Source organism: Enhydra lutris, unplaced genomic scaffold, assembly GCF_002288905.1.
Source record: "Enhydra lutris kenyoni isolate GAN:26980312 unplaced genomic scaffold, ASM228890v2 scaffoldscaffold26, whole genome shotgun sequence".
In the NCBI taxonomy this organism is placed as follows: Eukaryota; Metazoa; Chordata; class Mammalia; order Carnivora; family Mustelidae; genus Enhydra; species Enhydra lutris.
In genome coordinates this window covers 25,648,710-25,655,018 of record NW_019154110.1, presented here as the reverse complement: position 1 = coordinate 25,655,018, position 6,309 = coordinate 25,648,710, and positions in this window count along the sequence as shown.

Genomic DNA, 6,309 nt, shown 5'->3' with positions numbered 1-6,309 from the left:
AGGATTAGCCCAGTGGTGGACTCCGTCTGGCGTAGGGGGGAGGCTGAGGCGTGCGGGATTTCTCATTCATCACTCACCCTGAGATCAGCATCACCTTTTCCGGCCTCTGCTTTCACCACAGAGGCTATTTCAGTCCAAGTTTCCAGCTGTTCTTGCCTCCTCACCACGATAAAGGTTACTGCAGAAGTCTCTCGGTAAGGGACCAAAAAAGCCAAGGAGATTCTGGGTAACCGTCAGGTGCGCGCAGGGGCCCTGGCATGGAGCTGTTGGGACAGGAGGGCAGTGTGGCCATCACTTCCCCCCCACCACTGGCTGAAACTAGAATGGTATGAGGTTTCTCTGAGCCATTCTAGAAGGACAAATGGCTCGCCTGCTTTCCCTTTCACCTTTCCTCAGACCCTCAGCCTCACCTGCCCCCACTCCTTCCCTAACAGAGCTCAGTGACATGAAAAACACAGACCCATAAACTCTTCCTCTCGGCACTGAACCAGGTGGCAAAACAGGAAGCATCTTCTTGTTAAGACAAACCCATTGTGTTCTCTGTGCACGCGTGTCCTCGCAAGCGGCAGGAAACCGCCACCGGGCCATGGCAACAGGTGTCTGGGTGACCTGAGGCCTCATGCTAGTCTGTGCCCATCCCTCCTTCCCTTATCCTCCTCCTGGAGAGCTACCTCCTTCCGCCTGCCGCCCGACAGCTCCTCACCTCACCCTGTGGCTCCTTTCCTTTGTAGTGACCCAACACCTGATAAAGACCTTCAAAGGCCCTACGCCCTAAAAAAATGACAGCCTCTCTCCAAATAGAATTCTTAACACTGAGCAACCAACAGGAAATATACACACACCCTGGAATTAAGAGAGCTTCTTCTTTAGAGGTTCAAATTACAAAATTCTAGGTAAGTTCAAAGCAGAACCTTTCTCAAATTTAGGGCATCCTTATCTGGCTGGAACCCTAAATCAATACCAAGCCCACTACCCTGGACTTTCACATGGGAATAGATTGTTCCCAAGTAAAATAAAACAGGGATTGGAGGTGGAGGGAGGAATAAGTGGTACCATCTTGGACTTGATCTATTTGCCCAGAGGGACAGGAAGCCGTAGGACCCTCGGGGTAGAGCCAAGAAATGCGTACTTTGACAAGGGCTCCAGCTGCAAGTAATACAGGACTGAGTTTCTGCTTATCTGGCTCCCTCCAGGGGACTCAAGGTGTGCTTCCTTCTGCTGGATCTCTCCAGATCTCACCTTGCAGAGAAGATCTCTGTTCTTCCCTATGATAGCAGGGAGGGTGAGTTTACGGTAGGGTATTTTATTGCTTTTTTTTTTTTAACATTTTTTTCTAGTCTTACTGAGATAGAATGGACATACAGCCCTGTATTAAGTTCAAGGTACACAGCATCATGACTTGATTTCTGCATTTATTAGAAATGTGAAATTATTATCACAATTAGTTCACATGTCATCTTGTAGATACAAGAATTTTTTTCTGGTGATAAGAACTCTTAAGATTCACTCTCTTAGGGACTTTCAAATATACTACCCATTAGTGTCACCTACACTGACCTTGTCTCCTGCCACACTCCTGCTCAGTCTTCTCTGCCCCTGCACTCTTCCCATCTTATTTTGTGATCTGATGTCTCAGCTCACGCCCAAGCTTGACAAAGATAAGTGTGCTTTCATCAACGTTTTTGAGAGATTTCAGCCAGGAGAGAAGGCAATCCAGACTTTTTAATACTATTTTCAGACATGCCTTTGGTTTTTTTAATTTCTTCTGGATTCTGTCTTCAGTCAATATCATCCATTCTGCATGTCTTATTTAATATACATGATAAGACCAGTTTGTCAAACAGAGGCCTTTAGAAGCTTACCTTGAAAAATCAGTATTTTTCCAGTTTGTTGACAGAATTTACATATGAACCCTGTTTGTCTTGAGAAGACCAGATGGGTCACATCAGTAAACAGTACATCGCTCTTTACAAATTCTAGCAGCCTAGGTTCTTAGTTGGGAAACACAACCTTAGCTAATTGATTGAGAAAAAGGAGTTCATTAAAAGGATACGAGGTGGGTCCAAGAACTGGTAAGAAACAGTAAGACCATGTTCAGGGCTTTCCAGACAGAAACAGTTCAGCTACGTTATTCTTTACCCTCTAGGCCAGCAAGTCATCAGTGGGTGGTTGAACTGAATAACTAGGAAGGTTTTGTCCAGATCTTCTTCCCTGCTTCTTCTCAGAAACCTCCGTTCATCGGTAGGACTTCCCCCAAAAGCAGAGCGCACATTCTCAGAGAAGGGGACAGGGTGCAGGAAGCCTTGTCTGAGGGCATCTTTTCCAAGCAAGGAGGGGACAGCCATGGCCTGAGTCCTTCAGGTCATGCCTAGTGTCAACCTGGTATGAAGGGAAAAGCCCCTTAGCTTGGAGTCAAAGGTCAAGTCACTTCTTCTCTTTGAACTCTCAGTTTTCTCAATCAGAAAACTGAAACCCAGCAAACAGAGCAACCATGAAGGTTACATGGATATGATCCAAGATTGGGCTTAGGAATATGGAAGCCCTATACAAATGTGGAGGCTTACTATTTTCCATTAGTTGGCATGCTCTGTGGTCATTAGTTGGCCATGGCTTATTGGGCCTTCAAGTCCTAGCACTTGACCCAATACCTGGCAGAGCAGGAGCTCAGTAAATGGATATTGGATGAGTGGATGGACGGACAAATGGACAAGCAGACGAGCAGAGAACAGTCAATTCTAGGAAATGCTTTGGACACCATATGTTGACACATCACAACGGCAAAGAGAGATTCGCTCTGAAGACACAGCAAAAGCAAAAAATGTCTCATGTGCCAAACACAACCTCCCACTGCTTGGGTAACAGGCCAGAAATCGACCCACAGGCTACATCTGCCCGGCAAGAAGGCCAAGTTCAACAATGGGGTTCTCCCAGTATCCTGAACTCCTGAACAGAGTAATTCTGAGAAAGTAAGCGACTTGTTTAAGGTTGCTGGGCAGCACTTCTGGCCTTGCACTTTGTCCTGACAGCTCGCCACTATCCTCCACTCTTACCCGGGTTGCTCCTACTGCTCTGAGATGACACTTTTTCTCATGGCCTCCCCTACATGCTCCTGCTGCATCTTGCGCTTGCCCCACCCCCATCCCCACTTGTACTATATTCTGTCTTCCATTACTTGTTTAAATATTATGAAATGTTTACTACATGAAGGTATAAAGAACAATACTCTTATATTACTGCATACCTCTCTATTTGCATCCTTTTCTCTTCCCATGTTGAGTTGACTGTATACCTTCTCATGCATGTTTTTATACTTTTAGTGCTTATATTTTTAAACTGCCTCTTTATTTTTCCATCTTCCCCACTGTAATGGAATAAACATTTGTGTCCCTCCATAATCCATATGTTGAAACCCTAACCCCCCAGGGTGGAAACATTTGGAATTGGAGTCTCTCAAGGCCGTCATTAAGGTTAAATAAGGTCAAAAGAGAGGGGCTCTGATCCAATAGGATTAATGTCCTTATAAGAAGAGATATCAGAGGCCTCTCTCTCTCTCCTCCTCTCTCCTCACCCCTTTGCATGAACTGAGAAAAGGCCAAGTGAGGGCATAGCAAGAAGGTAGCCATCTACAAGCCAGGAAGAGAGGCTGACCCTGGGTGTGTTGGACCCTGATCTGTAACTTCCAGGCTCCAGGCTGTGATAAATACATTTCTGTTGTTTAAGCCACCCAATCTTGGTATGTTGTCAGCCTGAGCTGACTAATACACCCACCATGCCCCCAAGTGAGCTAGGAAAGCCCAGAGACCATGGGTGTCACCCTTGTATTCGTAGAGTCCAGAGCCATGCCTGACACATGAGTGCCTGTCAGATATATTTGTAAAATAAATCAATTAAGTCACTGCGGAACCAAAACAGATGTCCTGCGGCCTATTCCCTGGGAGCAAAGTGTTCTCTGCTCTGCCATAATACGGGTCCTATTCAAGCTGCTGCTGAGACCAGCAGCGTCTACAGTCAACTCCCACCAAAGTCAATTTAAAAGGAAGAAAGGGGATCCCAAGAAAGAGGTGGAGGGAGGGCTGGCATCTCAGGAAAGTCACTTTATTTATCAATTAAATGTTTGTTAGGCACCTGCTTATCAGGTATTCAGTGTCAAACAGCCTCCATTTGTGTGAGGCAATCAGTCTTTAAAAGACCAAAGACCTAGTGGTCCAAAGATGCTCTGGATATAAGCAAACCCAGTGCAACTGCTTCTCTTATGGCCATGTCCTTTGTATGGACACTTCGGAGTATACACGGTAGTCCCAATGGAGAACATAGACTCGAAGGGCTCACCTTCACTCATAAGACTAAGCACATCCTTGGCACAGCTTCAACACAATAGAGCCCACTCCCATGAGCCCCTGAGCATCAGTAAGGGGAGTCCCTGTGTTGACTTCTAAGATTCTCCAGAAGGAAAAAATGGTGGGGAGGCACCTGGGCAGCTCAGTCAGTTAAGCGTCTGACTCTTGATTTCAGCTCAGGTCATGATCTCAGGGTCGTGAGATCGAGCCTGGAATCGGGCTCCGTACTCAGCAAGGAGTCTGCTGGAAACTCTCTCTCTCTCCCTCTGCTCCTCCTCTCTCCACCTCTCCCTTGCTCTCAAATAAATAAATAAATCTTTAAAAAAATTTATTCTCCAGAAGAAAAGAGGCAGCAGTCTCAAGAGGCTGGCTTCAAGTCTCTTGCTAGACATACAACACATGCTCCATAACAAGTGGGATGGGGCAGAACCTTCCATGAGAGAGGACATCACCCAGGGGACCCATTATTGAACTATTACTGAACTATACCAAACTACATAAAAAATTTCTCTCTCGTTCTTTTTTTTTTTTCTATCATCACTGCATTGTTAGAGGCAACACAAAGACAACCTGGAAAAGTACACAGCACAATTTTGTGTTCACGGAGCATAAAGTCCACTCCAGAATAGAAAATAGTTCACATGCCAATTTGGGTGTCCCCAGAGTAAAGTGCTATGGAAGTTCAGAGAAGAAAGGGCAGTAGAAGTGGGCCATCCTGGGCCTCCATGGATGGGATGGGACGTGGAAAGTCATCCTGGGTTCCTCCTATACCGTACCTTCCATAAAAAATTCATTCACAGCGAAGAGTCACTGACTGCATGCCACCATGAAGAAGGAAAGCTCACAATCAGTGTTGAAAAATACTAGGGAATCCCCATGGTCTTGCTCAGAGACCAGCTAGGAAACTGAAACTGAGGGTTCCCAGGCAACAACATGCAATGTCCATACAGCCAGAGTTGAAGGTTCAGGCAGGAAAGTCAGAGGAAGAAAAGGATTTGGAGGGAGCACCACCACTTAGCATCAGGCAGAAGCTGCTAAGGAGACCGGAATCAGCAGCCTCTTATCCCTCTACCCCAACAACATGCTGCTTCTGCCACAAAATTCTCCCATCCTTCCCAGTATATTTGTGGACCTTCTATGGGGGCCTACACCAACTAGAGAACCAAAGAAAATTCCTGAGGATAACAAGAACTATCCTGAAAAGAGAGTCTGGACTGTATGTGGTCCAATTCCATGATTTTCAGAAGGGCGGCCAAGAACCAGAGAGAGGAAGTGACTTGCCCAAAGTCACAGAGTGAGTTATAGCCAAGGCAAGGCTGGAACACAGGTCTTCTACCTCTAAGTTTATTTTTTCTTAGAAGCATCTGGTACGTGGAAAAGGGCTACAGGAGGAAGCTTCTGGAAGAATTCCAAACTGAAGTTGTCCTGCCCTTCCTTACCAACACCCTGCCCAGATATAATCCCTGAGAGTCCGTTCCACCTAGTTCAAGAGATTTCCTATATCCCTAAAAGCAAATGGGCTCCAAATGCCAGTGATGAAAATAGTCAAAATCTTTGGGCTGAAAGGAAGGTCCGGTGAGGGCTTCTCATGCTTCCATTTGGGGAATTTGGGATAACACAAACGGTTGAGCCATAAGCAGGATGTCACAAGAAAGCCCTACACTTCAATCACAAGAAAGCCCTACACTATGCCAAAGCTTAGGTGTCTGCTAGGCAGCCCAGCCTCCCCCTTTACACTTGAGAAAACCAAGGCCCGGAGAAGGGAAGCAACTTGCCCAAGATCATACAGGGAGCTAAGCTCACTGCACTACACCCCAACAGAATGTCCATCATCTGGGGAGAAGAAACCGTATTCTATCTCCTTGTCCATCTGCCTTCCTGCCCTGTGCAATCTGGGATTTCGTTCCCTTATTTTAGGTAAAGCATCATGTCATGTTTGGTCTTGGTCCTAACTGTAGAGAATGTATAATTT